General features: G+C 32.8%; 1 protein-coding gene across 1 annotated transcript in view; it reads right to left on the bottom strand.

The window, feature by feature from the left end:
* ich (zinc finger protein ichor) overlaps positions 1-19,459 on the bottom strand; it is a 28,421-nt gene extending 8,962 nt beyond the window's left edge. Inside the window, exon 1 of the mRNA XM_069048405.1 lies at positions 18,848-19,459. The gene's annotated coding sequence lies outside the window, so the exon portion shown is untranslated. The remainder of the gene's footprint in view (positions 1-18,847) is intronic.
* Positions 19,460-20,688: the final 1,229 nt, after the last annotated feature.

Below are 20,688 nucleotides of genomic sequence, written 5' to 3'. Positions count from 1 at the left end.
AGTAAATCTTGAGTTTAAATAAGTATGTACAGTCGTTGACCAAAATAAAATAGGACAAAGTAAATTTCGATTGTGTAATTCGATATTTCTGCGAAATCCATCTCTTAGGAAACAAAAGTGTCAAAAATAAAAAAACAATTATGATAAGTGTCATCATTCGACAATATTTCAAAAACTCACAATCATTCAATTGAACATAGTGACAGTGACGAGATGACAAGTGAAAAAATACAACCTAACTTTTTGTAAATCAATTGTCAAGTCAAATCAAGTTGTAATCTGAGGCACATACGTCTCAATTACACTACACAAATCTTTGAATTGTGAAACTGTCTAAGGTAACAATTTGTCCTATTTTATTTTGGTCAACGACTGTACTTACAAAATTCTTACAATTTAAGTCATATCGCTTAGACTTAGACGCTCAATTATTACCAAGCTCTAAAAAAACATTTTTTTAATTTTACTTAACCAAGAAAACATTTGACAAAATTTTCACTGATTTTTGGAAAATAAACTTGGCAGTTGAGTAATTTAATCTATTTAATCTACAATCCTGTATTGTAAACCAGAACTTACAGAGAACAATGAATACCAAGTTAAATAAATCAAATACATTTTTTGAACTCACTACCTTCAAAATGACATTCCGCGACCACAACAGTGAACGGCGAACGTACATTTCGCGCACTAGTGCTTCAAAATCATCTTAAAAGCATTCACCTTTTTGAGCGTTGTAAAAATAATTTGATTTAATAATAATAAAATCTGGTTTAAAAAACGCCATTTCTCCAATTTGGATGTTGAAAATTTCGAGTAAAAATAAATCGCTATTAATTCCATTGACACTTTGGCAAGCGCATGGACAAGCGCTATCTATCTATTTACAAAGGATACACAACAAATGAGACATAAGGTTCGTTTCAAAAAATACACACTTAGATGAGCGAAGACGTATTCGGCACATTTGTGCAAATGAAGCACTCGCTCCTTCGTCGCTCGTGCCTCAAATAATGCGCTCATGTACGAAAAATGTCTTTTCGCATTCGGTTTGTAAATAACTATTTCCCTGCCAATTTGACCTAAATTCTGAATTTTCAAAAATTTTGAAAGAACAAAAAATTAATAAAAAAATCAAATACAAACAAGAACTCGTTGGCAATAACTTACCTCAATAAATTGTCTACTTCATAGTTTTATTATTTTTTTAACCTTCTTTCTATTCTTTGGCACGAAGTGATTATGTATTTTATTTCTTTGCCAATAATACGCCACAAACAAAGCATCAAGTTGTAAACAGTAAAAGTTTATCATTATCTGTCTTCAGAAAGAAATTTTTACAAAGAATTGGAATTATTTACTACATCTAACCATTATTTTCCATTACAATTGAGAACAAATGAATGAATGGGCTAAGTTACAATAATGGGTTCTGTTGCCCTTGATACTTTTTTCCATTTTTCACTTATCTGGTATGTATATATATCCTTTATCTTGTACTAGTGACTTATAAACCTTGAGAATAATATTAATTGTGGATTAATGAGCGCCACATTCCTAAGGTCTGTAGTGGAATTCTAATTACATATTTTCAAACATTGTCAAAAATGGTTTGAAAAAAATTAATGGAAAAATTTTGTGATCATGAATAAATTCTTGTTCTGTAATTTAAAAAACTAGAAGATGTAAATTTTAGAAAACTGATCCTGCAAAAAAATCGTTTTTTCAGTAATCATAAATTTTAATGGAAAAAATTTTAAAGAAACATTTTAGATAACATATTTGATTTAATATTTTATTTATGTCATATCAAGGATGCAATCGAGTTCAGCTGATAAAAAAATTAATTCTATTGCAAATCTTGCAAATGATAATAATAATGGTACCAAAAAAATGCAGAAGATTAATCAAATTGGTTTGTAATTATGATCACTTAAATAAGAAAACGTTCGTGTCAAAGTTGTTTTTGATAAATTTTATCTATAACCGTGGGTTAAGTCATATCATATCGCACTCATTTTAGAAGAATAATAGTCTCCTTATCCCAATGAGTGCGGAATGAAATTATTACCACACTAGTGCGGTAATGAATTTAACAATTCACAAATCCAAGACAACAACAAGCAAATGACACCACAAAACAAAATTTTGACCTCCGAAAAATTTCAAATTTCTGTTTGTTGTTTTTTGTTGTTATTCTGTAACTAAGATGCGAGTGTAGACCACTACGAGTTGCTATCATCTTGAAAATAATTGGATACTATCGTCACCTTGATTAATTTATTATTATAGCAAAGTGAGGTTATTTTAAGACAATTTTAGCGGTGATAGATAAAACTTTGTACGATATTCGTGAGATATTACATTATTACGGCCTCGTGGGGCAATTCTTCACGATACGTGCGGTAATAATGTCTACATTGCACTTATATCGTATCGTATTATAATTTTACAGAAGATAATATCTGAACTTTGACTTCTTTATTCTAATCCCCCAATTATAAAAATTACTGTATTTATTATACATATTATTACAACAATATTAGATAAATCAAACACCAGAGTGTAATAGATATTTGTAATTAAATATGTAAATAAATAAAAAATAATAAATTAAACACTCTGTATATTAGATATTTTGCAATTATTGATTTGATAAGAGTGTAGTATCTATACTCTTAATTAGACACTATTGAGAATTGATTTAAGTTGCATTAAAGCTTCCAAAAATTTCGCAAGGCAGTTTTTTCAATTTGTTATGGGATCGAGTGCAATACATTACAATGTTTTTCTTTTGGTTTTCCTCTTTCGTCAATTGTATTTCACTATTTCTCAAAACCATTTCCTATCTCTATTAAATGTGAAAGTGACATAAATTTGAAATAGTTTTGAGAAATAGTGAAATACAATTGATAAAAGAGGAAAACCAAAAGAAAAACAGTGTACCATAAAAAAGACAGAATTTCTTAAAACTATCATAACAGGTAAGTTTTTACATGCATTATTTATACGACTTTCTAGTAGTACTACACTCCACTACAAAGAGTATAGCAAGATATATTTTTCATTCTTACATGCTTACTATCAACTATAAGATAACAAGTGGAAATCTTATCATCGGTGACATTTACGAGTGAAACCGAGCTGCAGATTCAACGATTCCATAGGGCGAGTTCAATGTGCTGCTCCGGTTTTGCTAGTCGTATTGTTGATTATTAACAATATCAAGAGTTCATATTTGATGAGAGAATATAACGAATAGATAATTAACATTTAAATCCATAAACAGGCGCCACTTCCTTTGCTTTTTGATTACTGTTTGCTTCTAGATATACAGAGTCATTATAAAATATTGTATTTTACCATCGTAGTAGGCGTTAGTGGCTTAAGCTTGTTTGACACGATGCTAAATTTTCTACAAAATTTAGCATCGTGTCATACATACAGCCTTTAGTTGAATGTGCCGCAAACTTCATGATAACACCGATAGGTGGCGCTCCTGGCGGTAGTGGAAATCTGTCTACTAGTTTGTCTAACGTTGCGAAGCTGGCGGCACATCCAAAATTTGTATGAGTATTCAACGCCAACTACGATGGTACAATATTTTATAATGATCCTGTATATCCGTATATTCTTCTGTATCAGCGACATCTCCTCAACGATTAGTACACTTTTTTCAGCTTATAATCGAGCAAATTGAATTAACATTTTAACTCTTAAATTTGATAAATGTAGTTATCTTTAGAAATGGGCAACAATAAAATGATATTGGGCCGTATCACGACACCCTTATTAAACTTTATCATGACTCTAATTATCTTGGTGACGAATTCATCTCTTTCTGGCAGGTTATAATTGCATAAATCTATATCGTTTTATGTTTACTTTAATCACGACTCTAGTTAACGGCAACTTTAATAACGGTGTTGAGATACGGCCCAATATCTTTAGTACTTTATCGTCGTTGTGATAACCTCTTACCACCCTGTTTTATCCAATTAAAATAATGAAAAGTGAACATGTGACACATGAATTATATTCTTATTTAAATATGTTACTTTTTAATCAGAGATTTAGGAAAAAATATATACAGAGTGTCCCAAAATTCGTGGAACATTTCAGCAGTACGTTGTTAAGTAGTCATAAAATATCAGATAAAAACAATCTAAATAAAATATAATTAATCAACTTAAGTACAATAGCCATCACTTTTCTGTTACGTCAAAATCCAAATGTGTAATTAATGCTTTAATGACACTGACATTCAAATTATGACTAGCTTTTTTTGCCGGCCACTGTACATAACAATTTTGTTTTAAAATACAAAAATTTCCGATAATAATGCGGAATCTGGAAAAGTACCCCGAATGCTTGCAGCGTTTCCACGTTGAATAGCAAAGGAAATCCTCTCGAAAAGGAGTTTCTTTGATTTTGAATCGCCTGATTCCGCAATAAGTAGCTCTCCGATGACATTAATGAAATCGATGGTTTGTTTGGACGAAGGGCCTAAGGTTTGAAAGGCCAAACCTTTAAATATGTAATTTGACGAAATAGTTCAACTATATTTGCTATGTTTGCAAGCCATTATATTTGAATATATGTAATTAAAAATCAGGTAAAAATGTTTAAAAAAATCTATCTTCGTTTTTGCTATGTGGCAACATTTAAGTAATCTGCAAATATTTCATTCTTTTTGTATCCATGAAAATAACTAAATAAGAAAGAACAATCAAGGCCATATTGCCATAATGTTATTGGAGGTAAAACTGACATAAAATCGTGGAAATTCTGGGAAGTAAATAATTGGGTAGTGAAAAAACAAATAGTCAAAGTCTATTTTAATGTTTAAAATAAATGAGATCAAAGCTGCACCTTTTAAGCCCACATATTTTCAAATCTAAAATATTGGGTGTTTTTTAAAATTTCACCTCATTCCTAGTAGGCGTTGAAGAGTAGATTATGAACGCACTATACGGGTTACGGATCACGGATCAGCTGTTTAAATGTTACGTTTTACACGAGTGGTGCGTTCACAATTGACTCTTCAATCCCTTCTACGAGGTGAAATTTAAAAAAACACCCTATATACCTACATATAGAATTTACTTATTATTTTCTTATAATAATTTTCTAAGCTGAGTTGACATTGCCCCATTGACTTGTTGCACGAATTTTGGGGCACCCAGTATATAGTGGCAAAACTGTAAATCCCGCTTTATGCTACATATTAATGTTTCAGTAGTCAATCAAACACCTGTACATTTATTTACGACCAGTTGGTAATATTTTGTGAACACAATACTGTCATAATTCACTAGTTTATTGTTAATTTCGTCATTATTTACATTATTTATACAAACTCGACATGATATATGACTCTTTCTATCCTCTCAACACACGTTTTACAAAGAACAATCACGATCAACACATGTTCCGTAATTTAGAGTCATAAATTTTAAGTGTGCAGGTAATTTAATGGCCATTGGGCGTTGTAAATTATTTCTGAAGACCCTGTATACTATGGGTACAGAAACATCTAAAATGAACTTAAATTCCTGAAACAATTTACAATATTTAAACTTGATAAAGGGGTCAAACCACACGCTGGCTCATTTTTACACTTGGTACCATAACAGGCACAAAAATGCCACAAATCGCAATTAAATCACACCGCAATTACAAAATAATCTGCACACAACAATTTGATATTGAAATGCGACTGGTTCAGAAAAAGAGTCATTGCTAGATGAAAATTGTTGTCATCAGAAGACTGGACAATGTCCGTTTCCAATGTGGTACCGAAGAGCGAAGGACGGTCCAGCTGTGACCACCGTAATTCGGTAATATTTGAGTAACGGCACATTTCGTGTGGCTCAAATTTACGGTATTTAAAAATAGATTTTTAATGCATCGTACTATATAGGTAACGCATTGTTAGCCTAAAAAATTACTGTGTTGTAACAATAAATAATAAATGCGGGCACACAATACCGTAAAATGCGTTAATAAAACATGTCCCATGGTCGAAAATGGCACAAGAATCGCGCCCTTATGTGGTTCAAGATTCGATTAGACAATGCCCTAGCTAACGGAACCACCGATTAAAATATTCGGCAAGGTACTATACAGAACCCGTTCATAAATAATATTGTCCTAATAATCGTTTTCGTGGGCATTGTTTGTAAATGAGTTTGGATCGATTGTGTGGTATCTCTCTGATCTTAACGTTGACGTTAACTGTTTTATTCATTTCGTCGGACTGGATCGGACAGAAACGAATTGCATGCACAATTTTACTCTAATGAGATTTCAATGGTCGCCCTGTTGGGCTTACCTATCGGAGTACCATCGGCACCTGGGGGGACTCGAACTCATCATTTCTCGTTAACGTTCTGACAGCCAAGAAATATTTTACTGGCGATCGTAAAAGAGGTAGACGGTTTTGCGGGAATTACGGAAATTTGACGCCAGACAGTCATTTGAGGCGATTACGTGGAAAGTAACCATGAGGGGAAGGTGGTCGAGTACCTGTTGGAGGAGATTACGTGCAAATATTTTTGACTTCTTTGGCTTAGACAAGCTTCAGTGGAACGTAATTCAACCTCAAATATTCAATATGCTTAAGTATTTAAAATGGTACTCTACTAGTGGTCTGAAAGTACTATTTACGTATTTGAACTATCGTACACTAGAATATGTTTCAACAACAACAATAGAAAAGCAACAAAAAAAAAAAGTGTTGTAATCTAGCTCAAAATAAAGCTTCAACTAGCAAGTAAAAACTTAAGCTAAAATGCTGAGAATTTCTACAGTTATTCTAGATGTATACTATTCCTCTCCGAATAAGCTTACATAAACACCTTTCACGTTGTTTTGGCATAATGGGAAGCCATGATTTATTTTTTTAACGTTGGACACACTGTTTGATTTCCATCATTAAAGTGACTGACATGGGGACCTATCAAAATGAACATAACATGTTGTATTCTTCTATTGGAAACTAGTAAAACTGGCAACAATGTACTAGACATTGACGCTATTTATAACCTCAAACTTAAAAAAACATAACCTAATTCAACAGACAGCTTTACTACCAAATTAATGCAAAATTTCCGTGGCATCCCATAATGCCAAAACAACGTGAATGCATTTTAGTGATATCGGGCGTTCAAATCAAATCCTGGACTGGGAAGGCGTTGGAAACCGTCATTTGTTTTGCTTTTTTAAAGTGTAAATTGACAGTTGTAATTAGAGCATGTTGACAGCAAATCTAAAATTTATAAACGAAAAATGTTTCTGTTTTTTCTTCATTTGCAATGTTTTACATTAAAAAAGAATAACTAACAATTCCTGTTCTCGAATCAAATATCTAAGGGCACCCTTTGCTGAAAACAAACATGTTCAATTATGTGCCGATTAAACATAAACAAATGTCATTCGTGTCAAACGGCGGGAAATTCAAATTTTACACTGTTCCAAATGGTTTACTCTTTTCAACGCCTACTCAACCCAGAGGTTTTCATTTGAACGCATGATATAGTTTTACTTGACGAGGAATTGTATGCATACATTACCGAGTTCACTAAGTAATTAAAAAATTATGATAGCTATTAGATCTAAATATGTATTACAACACTACAAATTCGTAATTTCAGAAAAAATCTTTTAAAATTAAAATCACCAGCAACAAAAACTATTCCTATTTTTCTAAATTTAATTTTTATAAGGTGTATAAGACAGATACGATGTTTTCTCATTTTCAATGAAAGAATGATATCAATTCCACGTCCCCTGTTAGAATATACTGAAATCCACACCTGTCGGCCAATGATAGCACTCGTATTTTTATTCTACTACGGCAGATCGCCAATCGGATGCCTTTGTGAACAATAAGTCGCGCATCACTTAGCAACCGCTAAACGAGGCACAATTTTAATTGTCAAATATTAAAAATCAGATTGTTTTTTCTTGGTTGAGTCGTGGAGAAAGTATAGTCTTCAACTCGCATATAATGGCTATTATTCACTTTGATGATTCCACCACTCGCCTGCGGCTCGTGTTGCAATTTTCATCCTCGTGAATAATAGCCATCATTATACGCTCATTGAAGAATGTACTATTATTTGTGTTTGACTAAATTGGGTCTGATAGTGACAATTAATACAGTTTTGGTCTTTAATTTTGGAAAATCTATTTGGGCAAACTGAGAAAAATTGGAAAAAGGGAAAATTTGAGTGTGGCGTTTAATTTTTTTCATATTTTGATAAGAAAAAATGAATAAGAGAGAGAAGACGAAAATTAATTAACATAAACCACATGCTAATTTTAATTTATCGACCACTTTTTTTGAGTACCTAGTTGATTTTTTCTTAATCTACCTTGATTTTTTTTACTATAACTTATTTTAAATCTATTGATAGCAGTGAATTTGCACCTGATTCATCTCATCACTTTAACTAAGTAATGTATTTTTTCCTTGCAGACTTTACTCTTCTTGATTACACCTTTAAATTTTATACACCTGGCATGAAATAGTTTTATTAATGCCTAATTATACCCTTATGAATAAAAAAAATTAGAAATTTGGACGACCTTAATTTGGAAACATTAGTCGATCATTTTAAATTTTAAAATACCTCAACATGTGAAACGTTTATTTTTTTTAGTCATAAAATTTTGTAAATTTATAAATCTATTGAAAATCTATTTAAATATGTCTTTCAAAATATTTACTCTAGCAGTTGCTATACCAAAGCGAATCTCTTGATTTCTCTCTTCGGTACTACCACCAAATGGTACTTTTAAAATTTGTTCATTACAAATAAATAAATGCAATAGAACTCTTTTGTTCTTATAATTCTGGCGTACCTCAACTTTCCTTTGACATTTAAATCAGATTTAAGAATTTTCACGGACCGCATGAATTTTGATTAAATTTAAGTAGTGTGAAAGTTGCTGATTTTAATCCCTTGTTTTTAATTTAACTCCAGATGGTATTGTAAAAGTGTGTTCAGTGAATGTAAATGACACAAATTCATTAAATTTGTGGGTAACATCTCACAGAATAATTATTTTCCATTATGTTAATTACCATTTAGTGTTTATTCTTTAAACAAACACTCATTAGAATATCAACTGATATGCCACACTGTTCATTAAAAAAAAAAAATAAGACGACCTGTCCCAAAAATCTTTGCGTATAGTCCCGACATTTTAACAAATTTCTTGTTACCCTTTTTATCTTTTAATTCCGTTTTCAGCAGCCTCTATTTTGTCCGCTATGAATTCATGTGTGAGTAACAAATAATATTCCTTTACTGTTTCAGAGACGTTGGTTAAGATAAATAACTGGGTCTTTCACAGCAATTATACCACGTAATAATACAGCTGGATTAATAGCAACTACTTTATTCTTCTCAGGAAGAGGTTGTGCAGGATATATTTAAAGCAAAGCGTTTGAATGCACTCAGTTTGTTTCTTCTTACGGTAAGTGGCACAAAGAGCAACGAATCGATTTAGTTGTAATAAATTTATGAAAACGCAAACAACAAAAACGTCTTCGAGAGAGCAATTTGAATCTGGTGCAGAAAAAAATGATCGAATAATTTAAAGCCGGAATTAAAATTTTCATCGCATTTAGATCAGTCGAGATAAAATTAAAGGGAACTAATGGCCACGGTCAGCTGTTTTGGCCACAAGTTACGTCACATATGGCGGTCCCACCACTGACCCTGAATGTCCTCGACCGATGCAAAAGATTACAAAATGAAAATTTTGTCAATTCTAGGCCGCACCTTGTCACCAACAACAGATTTTTAATAATGCAGTGATAAAATTTACATTTCCAGGATGCAGCTGCTAAGTCACGAAGTGCATCACGGGTACCGTTACAAATGAACTAATATTCGTCATGTGACCTGAAATTACTACCATTTAATCATACGCCTGCATCAAAAACGACAGTCACGTAGCCTGAAAGAAGAATACAGAGAAGAAAGCCGATAATTATGTAAAATATAAATACGATTTAAAATTTTTCAAAGCAATAATTATTATTCTCTATGGTTAATTAAACAGCCATAAAATTAATTATAAACAATGTGTGCAACGTAAATTTGGGACAGACGAGTGTAATTAACGGTTGTGCAATTCGAGGGTGCAAGTTTTCTTCGGTGGGAAATCGGTTGGTCAATCGAATTGGAAAAAACCGGAAAATCGACTCGCATTCCTGATCACCACCTGTTGAATTTTGTGCGCATTCGCAGGACCTTTATTCGCTTAATTTTATTCTAGATTTAGCTAGATTTAGAGCAGATTAGCGTGACGCGCATTTCGTATTCCTCCGAGTCCAGATTCAGATAATCACGTCCTGATGCACCCACCAAATCAGGACGTGGCGTGAAATAGGCCTGAGAATCTAACACCTGCTGGTCAAGACGATTGAAATCTCAACGCCAAAAAGCAAGAAGAAGCTCTTCACTTCTGACGAACGCGCCAGCCTCGTTAGCCTCATTTGTCAGTACTGCACGTCATTATCGCGAGGATAACTTTCATCCTATTGTTGCTTGATAAAAATGTCGATTTTGTTTACTTTTATCATTATGATAATAATTAATGATATTTCGCTTGCCAAGTGTTATTCGGAGTGAATTTCCTAATGGACACCATTGAAGCGAGCATAAGTTGGAGAAAGTGGTCAGGAGTTTTCGAGAACTTATTAATCACCGAGCCATTGACTTCTTAGCGTTTCACAGAATGTCGACGAATTGGTCCAACAGGAACCATCTCCAGTCGGATTTTCCGAATATATCGTAAAAAAGAAGGGCCAGCGTGTGGTAATCGAGGAATAACCGAAAGTAAAGTCATCGTATGATGTTGCATCATGGCATCCGGTTTTTATTCTATTTCAGTACCTCTGGTACCACCATTTCTTGTAACTACTTAATAAACGACTATTAGTATTCATTTGCACCAACATTTTCTCTGAAATTTTTGACTAAGTGGGTTCCGAAAACTTATTCAACTTATACTTTCTTTATTACATCGAATTATAATTTCGAACTAGATGTTTATTTATCTAGGTCAAGGTAAGTGGCAGCATACAAATATTTAGTTCCGTATAAAATGCGCTTTTTGGAAAAGTGTACAAGTTGACTAGAAGTTCGATCGTTTTCGCTACATGAAAGGAGCTAATAAAACGGAAGAACTTGAGCGACAATAAATAAAGCTTGTAATAAATATCAATGCAATAATGTTTCTTGCTTTCGTGGCATTAAGAAGCGAAAACAATGGAGTACTGATCTTTTCTCTTCGATTCTGCGTTAACTTTTTTTTTAAAGAATAAAGAAAATCAGAATTATTGTTTATAAATTTGAAGCAAAATGTTTCTGCAGTGGTTTTCAGTTAACTCAGATTTCTGGTTAACGGAATTTATTAATAACATTAATCAGTAACTTTTGAAATTGTAGTCAAGTCAACTCAAAAAGATACAAAACACTAATTTCTTATATTTATTTTCCCTTTTCCCAAAGCAAAGCTCATAATTTTATTTTTGGTTGTCATAATATCATTATACATTTCTTATAATCAAATTTAACTGATGAAGGACAAGAGAGATGACACTTTTTACTTTGTTGTTATAGACATATGATGTAAAAAGCATTTAAATATAATAATTCGAACTTGTAATAATTAGATATAAGCTTTGAAGAATTATTTTCTAATTTTACATTCTTAACAAGAAAAAATTTAAATTGTACAGTTAATTTCAAAATTAGAGAGTAGCTACACCTCAAAAATCAAGAAGTCGATTTATTACAGTTTTTTCCCCATGTAAAGATGCCTTTTTGAAATTTGACCGTCATATTTTTCATACCTATAGGTTAGGTAAGTTTGACAACATAAAATGTCGCTGATATTTTAGAGCACCATAATATTGTCTGTTTTATCCATGTTTTATCCCATGCACGGTGCTCTTCGCGATCTTATATGTAATACTTGGCTACCCTCCGGATCGATCACCCTTCTTCTAATTTGGAAAGAATGTGCACTTTCACGTTTTCGGTTAAGCTTGTTTGACACGATGCTAAATTTTGTAGAAAATTTGTTAGAAAATGAGAGAGACCCTCGATCAGGACCAATGAACGATCAGGATCATAGTCTGTCTTTGTCAGATCCTGATCGTTCATTGGTCCTTTCTCATTTTCTAACAAATTTTCTACAAAATTTAGCATCGTGTCATACAGCCTTTAGATTAGGCATTTTGTTTGTCAAAATACATGAAATGTAAGTGCATTTTACACTGTAGAAAATTATGTGTACTCTATAATTTTGAAATCAACTGTACCTATTTCATTAAGAATTATATTTCGGTTATTACAAGATTATTTTCAAAATAAAAATCTTTGTTTCAAAGTTTCTTACATAAGTATTTACTACAAAAGTTAAATGTTTAAATTGTATTGGATACATTATTTTATTGATAACATTTTTCTGAAGTTAACCATGAACAATGAAAAAATTTAAACTATGTACTCGTACATGATTTATAATTATATTTTCGATTAATAAAAGATTATTTTAAATTTATTTTAATTTTATCAAAAACAAAATTAAAACCAAGACTAAATGTGCTTTTCAAAAGTTGTTGTTTTCTAAATACATATACAGGTTGTATCTGAAATGCGTGTGTTAATTTTAACCAGTGGAAGGAACTCGGCAATTTATAAAACTTTTCTCTATAACATTTTGCAAAATTCGCAAAAGTTTTCCAAGATTTTTGCCCCACAATTTTTACCAAACGACTCGTTTTGTGTGATTAACTAGTCTATATTTTTGTAACCATGAGAATTTTGATTTTTTTTTTTTTGACATCACAGAAAATTTTCGCCCTTACCCATAGGCGGGTATATATTTTGATGGCTAATTTATTCCTAAATCAATTTGTAACGTTTTTTCGTAAAAAAACTCAAAGAGGTATTAAAATTAGCACACGCATTTTAGATAAACCCTGTACATTAAACAAGTATCAAATTAATTTTTTTCAGCTAGTGTAATTTTCGAACTAGTTTGAGATATTTTTAAATTTTTGGGATCATTTAAATATTAGTATTTTAATATTTTTTAAACTAACTCATAAATTTTGTTGTTTCTTTTAAAATTATATTTTTGCTAATAATTGAATAATCTAAAGTTTCAGTAAAAATATATTATATTCATTTGAAATTAAAAATTTAGCGTAAACCAAGATGTAAAAAAGTCATTTTGTTATATTGCGGCCTTTAAAAATAGACCAGTATTTTAGATTTTTTTTGATTAAAAAACATTAGAATTTTAACACAAATACATATTTTAACAATTTAGAACTTTATATTTTACTAAACATCACGTTGTTTTGCCATAATGAGAGGCCATGATTTTTTTTTTCACGTTGAGCACACTCTCTGATTTCCGCCACTAAAGTACCTGACATGCGGACCTATCAAAATGAACATAACATGTTGCTGAATTTCCTGCGATGTCTGAGTATTCTCCTATTGCAAACTAGTAAAACTGACAACAATGCACTAGACATTGACGCTATTTATAACCTCAAACTTAGGAAACCTAATTCAATAGACAGCGTTACTAGATACTAAATTAAATGCAAAATTGCAAAAACAACGTGAATGCATTTTATAACCTTATATTTATTTTAATAATTAATAAAAAAATAAGATCACTAACCGAGAAACTTTGGTCGTACATATTGAGAAGACTTTGAAAGTCTTTGTTTAGTTAGGAATAACTGTTATTTTTAATTTTCAATATCATCTTCCTCTGAATGGCTTTTTTCCAACGTAAATATTTCCTTTTTTATGTTATTAAATATTTAAGTTTTCCTCTTTTGTCAATTGTATTTCACAATTTCTCAACACTATTACATATTTACGTCACTTTGACATTTAGTAGAAACAGGAAATAGTTTTAAGAAATTGTGAAATACAATTGACAAAAGAGGAAAACCAAAAGAAAAACATTGTAATAAAAGAGACAATTAGATCCCTAATTTTACCAAAAAAAAAGACAATTCTTTCAAAAATATGTAGTTATGTATATACTCTTTTTTAAAAACTAGATTTCCTTTGTTATCAAAATGAAATACTATGTATTTAAAAAATGGTTGTAAACTGTAAGTAAATAAATAAAATGTTGTATAGTTGATTAGCAGCATAAATAATAATAACAATTCTCTATTGTAATTTAATTTATCAGTTCTTCACACAACCTTCATGTATTAATTTATTATTTATTTATGTTTATAATAATTTTACAAAATGTTTATGTTTCATACTTTTTTGGAAAAGAACAGTTGGAAACCACCTGGTCCAGGAAAAAGCTGTATTTCAATCATTTTTAAATCATTAAAACATTAAAAAAACTGAGATAACATTATGGATAATATGGATATGGATAATATTATGGAATTCTTAATAAACTAGGCAAAAATGAATAGGGAATTCCACTTTTTTTTTTAGAAAGCAAAATAATTGCCCCAATCCTCCCCCGTATTCTTAAACACTAGATAAATTAAAAACATTACAGGTACTTGAAACATTACATTTAATGTGTATATGTATATTTTTCTAACACATTTCATTACAAAATTTAAACTGTAGTTATGAAAAATTCAAAAAAGGAAAAATTCCCTATTCATTTTTGCCTAGTTTAAATTAATTATTGATTAATTATTATTGACTGCTTTTATATTTGAAAACTATAATAAAATATAATTACATTTTCTGAAACAATTTTTTTTGATTTAAACTTTAAGAAAAACATTTGCAAATAAAAACTCCTATAAATAAAAGAATATGCTTTTGTTCACATATAGCAAATATTTTTTATTATTCTTCACTGACTTTGTAGGTATGTATTTGAACCGTCAAATCCAATCAAATTTAAATCAGCCTCCAATTTTAAAACCAATTCGCAAATTACTCTGTCTTGAAAAACCTTTATTTGCAAACTGACCAACCTAACGCAGCTTGGTCACTGCCGGATACTAAAAAATTCTTCCCGTTTCAATTTCATTTGGAAAAATGCCGGATCCTAGTGAGAGTATTCCCCTCGATCAGCCTCGTTGCTATCGTGAAAAATCCCGCCAAAGAGCGTGGTATTCCATCGCTGAGAGCGTTTTATTCTTGGGCAAGTCTTTGTTGGCGTGTTAACCGGAAGAGTCAGTCCGTGTGGGTCCGGGGTATTCCGGGGCGGCGGGGGCACCCGGAGTCACTGATGTGATGTAGATAGATAAAGGTGGGGGGCGCGAGCGGGGCCGGTAAGTAGTCCAATGACCTACTTTGGCAACGACGCATACTTTACTTGAATACTTGACTTGTATCTTGTCTTTGTACAAAGAAGAGATTCCTCGGCCTCGATTCGTATCTTATTCACGACACGAATTAATCTCCGAAGAGGCAGAGGACGGAAAACCGGACTCCGATCACCGTCGGTCCCATCGACCGATCTCGATTCCGGAACTGACGAATTTTTCCGGTGAAAACTTTTACTTTTGCCTCGGCCGTCTCTGGCTCCGTCGGTAATTATTCACTGGAAATTCTCATTTCCGATAGAAAACAAACCGGCGAGGCAACGCCGCAATCCATTCATAACCTACAGTAACTTTTACATGAATATTATATAAATTTATGTCAACGTACTCGCCACGAACAGAAATCAATTTTGATTCCTTGCTGCGATCCTCGATGGCCAATGCCGTTTACTCGAGCTCGTAATTTACTGTTTACCTCAAGTCCCATGAATATTTATGGCCCAGTCCGGGCCCAAAGTGGGGCCTTAAAAATGCAAATTCTCACAATAAACGGAGGAATAATTGTTCTCGTCTGGACGACGACGAATTCCAGCACGCTTTTCGCTCCGAACATCTCAAATGATCGACTGTGATCAGAATGCTGATCGACCGAAAAAAAAATTTGCGCCTACTCGATGACGTAATGGCCTAAGTGTAACGATTTACTGTTAAAAATAACAGCAGTCTCACTGTTTATATTTACAAGATCGCTATGAATTACTGTTTTGATGGTTGGAATAAAATGAATTTTCGCAAACTCCAGTTCCAGTTTTTAAGTGCTACAAACATTTTAAATGATTCTAATAAAACCAATATGGAGCATGTCCTGCTTAGCCAAGTTACTAACCTACTATTCCGAACAGAAGTTTTTTCGCCAAAATGTAATAAAAACCAGTGACAAGAGTGGTTACACCTGTCACCAGTTCGCTTTGAAAAGTTATGCTTTGATTTAAAACGTTTAAAATTTTTCGCGTTTTTCTCTGTCAAAGTGTTCCCAAACTGTGTCACAAGATATTGAACACTTTGAGCATCTCTGTTGACAATTCGTGACACCGAGCAAAGAATTCTTGAAGTTTTTTAAGAATTCAAATGTAATACAAATTATTGTGGTTCTATTTATATTCTACACTTTTGATAAAGAATATAAAAGATTGCAACATAAATGATTTAATTGGCACACCTTTCACACAGAAACAGTTTCCGGAGTAATGTCTAATAAATAGAATATAAGGCACCAGTCCTCGTGACAATATACCTAAACATTTATTAGCAATAGCAGATTGGTATTTTTTTTTAATTAGGAAATTGAATTAGTGTGGAATTAATATTTAAAAAATTAGAAAATTAATAAATCACTTATTCTGTTTGTGGAGTTGTTACTTCACAAGGACTAAGAATTTTTTGGCAATTTTTAGAATTCGAAGCATCTTCCTCCTCTCAAAATAAATACTGAAATAACTGTTTCCACTTGTGAACTTCTAGAAGGCGAGTTAGCATAAACCAACAATAAAAACTGTTTTAGAACAAATTATAATACTAATATCAAGATTTTTATAACACGAAAGATATAAAGACAAATAACATATTTGACCTTTACAGTTTACAAAGTGCTAGGTCAATACACCTCTTAATTTAAATTTCATATTTCTCAACATTATTGGTATTGGGAATTGTTACAGAGAACAGTTTCATTTTTGCATCTTTATAGCCACTTTGGTTCTTTTCTACGACTATTATCATTATTAACCACAAAAATGTACCGAATGAATGAGGATTTTTTTGTGAAAATTTGAAATAGAAATATGGAACGTGTCGGCTAATAAAAATAAAATTGTTACTTTTGAGCAACACACAAAAATGGTATTTGCGTAATATTTGTTGTTCCATAGTTAAAAATAACGAGTAACTGGTTCACTCAAATGGGAACACGTTGAGATTTTGAGTGTATGTAACCACTTTATTTGTTTGTTAATGAAGATACCATTAAAACATGTTTAACAAATTTTTTCTCAAAAAAGACTTAATTTTACACAGTCAAAAGTTTGTGTAGTTTTGGTTTTTAAAACGAGGTCATTTTTAGTTAATGGCATCGTTCCAAAGTAGTAAACCCAGATTATGCATTTTATTAGGTACATATTTATATTTTTTAAAATACTTTCGCAGAAGAGAACTGCAAAGAAAGTTCAAATAAAATAATGTATTATAGAAAAAATACAAAAACTAAAACAGTGTTCTTTTAGCGCCCACTGTAATTTTTTCTATTTGAGCCAATGTCAACAGTTATTTTAAAATTACAAATTTCACAAAAAACAAAAACATTTTTTCTTGAAAATAACTCAGGTGGACCATTAAAAATTCACTGTGAATGGATGAAAAACGTAAGATCGATTTTAAAGATTGGACATTTAGTTCTGTTTTTCCCACGTTAAAAAGTTTCGCAAAACAGTGCAGATGATTTCAAAAATGTTCTCTACAACCGTAGTTTTCTTCTGATACAATGTTTATTATTCAATCTTTTTTATCTCTAAATTAACGTCTAAAAATATTTTTGTGGAAAAATGTCCCTTTTCAGAACTTTTAAAATCCTTTTAAGGACTTAACTAACCGTGACTAAAGGTGTCATGTTATTTTAACATTAAATAAATTAAGCTCTGACATGTCTTGAGATCCATCACTGCCTAAAATCGTCATTACTTATTGTGTGTTAAATGTTCTGTTCAACAAGATTCTAACTTCTAACCCATGATCCTTCTTCGTGGAATTTTTTTAGAAAACCACTTTAATCCCCTCTCATTTATAATCCCTTAGCCCAGACGATTTGCAAAACCGAAAACTCAGGCGCCAGCCAGTTCCAGCAAACGACGCGACGTCACCTCGAGGGCACTTTTTTGAAAAGCAACAATTTTGGAATAAACTATTTAACTAATCACGCACGATCTCAGTCCGAGTGAAATTACCCCAAATTGCGTCATTACGTCCAATTTTCTTCAATGACCATACTGTAAATAAATTCGACAGCAATTTCGTCAAGTAGATACAGTTATAAATTTTTATCCGATTTGTAAAAACTGACTCACAACACTGACCATTGCAGAATTCCTAACTGAACCCACTGACGCAGTGTCGTTTATTCCGGCATCGCCTGTACCAATTCTGCCACATTTTCCTATGGCTTTTCCATGCAAATAGCACCGCCGCGAACATTAACATCACATGAATAATATGACAAAAATAATATGGGTCGACGCTATTGTTGCCAGTTGTATTTGAAAACAGTAAATTTTCCACGCGTTTGAACAGCAAGCACCAGCAGCACGTTTTTGGATCGAAATGTACCAGGGAAGTTTTGCACCTCCATCTGTCTAATTAATTGGGTTAAAGACCGCCGACGGCGCTGTCGTCAAATCTGCGAGTCTCGAGTGGGACCGCGTTCACGGCCAAGGTTTGTTATCGCACAGAAAAAAATCTCCGCAAAAAAGACATTGATAAGATACTTACAGCAACTCGTAAATTCCGATATAATTAAAACAAAAATAGGTCACTGATGTATATCCGCAACAAGTGAGAACACACTATGCACATCCGTTCGAGGTCTATTGTTTTTGCGTCCGAACAAGTGTCACTCGATTTGGGTTCGTGTTTGTTTTGAATTGTGGTCGGCCGTCCTGTATCACCGTTTCGGCTTGTTCAGGATTTTGGTTTTCTTCCGAAAATACATCACAACGGATTTGACGGCCGATACGGTTTCCTCCAGCAGCACAAATAATTACTTAAGTGTGTTACGGTGTCATCGGTTTGAGTCCTCGAGGTGAGTTCTTCGGTTGCTCCGGGTCAACCCATCAGTGCACTGTCATTCCGGCACCCGAAAATCCAAAATCCGCACCCTGATGTCTACGTGTTCGATCGAGACTGTCCGGACACTGTGTCGTGGTCACATGGCAGCACCCGGAGGGTCGGGCGGACTTTTCCGGGCGTGTGAACCGTCTTTTGGGGTCGCCGAAATTTGCCGAATTTTCGTAAACACGGACGTGCTCTTGGCGACAGAGGACGCACTACTGGACAGTGGGAAGCCCTACTCAATACCACTGGCCCCTAGAAGTCCCCTCTACAAGAATATAACTGTACCTGTTGTAGATCCATACTGAGTACACTGAGGTAACCTACTTAGGACTGGTGGGGAGGCTTGTCTAGATGATGACTACAGATTTTTGATGTCTTCGGATCGAATTCACCCGGTGTTGCCCAATCGGTCTGCAAGGGTTGGGCACCGGTCCTTAACGGGGACTCGGAGGATTCGCGCGACTCTTCCGGAAACCGGACCGACCGCTCTAATCGGAGCAAATAATTGCCCCCTTTATGTCAAGTTTTTATTTTATTTATTTTTTAATAATACACGGAGTGTGTCACTGATTTAATCGAAGACTTCTGCATTCCAGGAAGTCGTCGGAGTTGGGTTCGATGACGTCAATGAATTAATTGAAATAAGTTAACACATTTCGTTTAATTGGCCGTATTCATTTAATTATCCGTATCTGTGTGTTGCTTTATGAAATTCTGGTGGTCATGCGCGGTGGCGATAATCACCTAAGGTTCGTGTTCTGATCGCGTATTGAAATCTCCTCCGATTTCAATATTTTCCTAGTGCGATCGCTCGAATAAGGAAATTTACAAATACCGTTCAATTTATGGCGTTAGAGCGATGCGTTTCTATCTTACCGCATATATTATCTTTGAACTATGAAAAATTACTTCACTAACGGATATTTTGATGTACATGCGTAATCTATCATTCAGGAAAATAATTGTTATCGGGCATGATCTTCCACTAAACGACGGTAATATTAATAGACGGTTAAAACCGAAATTGTATAATGGTTTTCTTGAATTACCTCCTGCAGCATAAAATTAATTTTATGCAGACAACAACAGATGTATTGCAATTTCCTTGTTCTTGTTATCGCATAATAACAAAAACCCGTAGTCAGTATCGTTTATTCTTTGTAGAACGGTGAAATTTCATTTCCTTCAGTTTTTATAACGAAAATCATTCATTGTTACTGTGAACAACATTATTCATTTGTGGGGGTTAGTTAAAAATTAAACTACAAATTTGTAAAAATGTGACACATTGGCTGAATCATAAAAAATAGACTCTTCACAAATAAATTTTTTTGAAGAGTAAATTTTCGGAAGTTTTTTTTAGATTCTCCATTATTCAATTAAAACATCAATTTTGTGTCCAAACTCTTTCTTATTTTTCCATTGGTGCTATCGTTTTAAACATAAATATTTACATATTAACTTTAATATCGCTGTTTAAATATCTACTAAAATTCCTC

This window comes from Tenebrio molitor, chromosome 5 (assembly GCF_963966145.1).
Source record: "Tenebrio molitor chromosome 5, icTenMoli1.1, whole genome shotgun sequence".
Classification (NCBI taxonomy): Eukaryota; Metazoa; Arthropoda; class Insecta; order Coleoptera; family Tenebrionidae; genus Tenebrio; species Tenebrio molitor.
The sequence above is the reverse complement of the archived record's forward strand: the minus strand, read 5'-3'. Positions and strand labels throughout refer to the sequence as shown.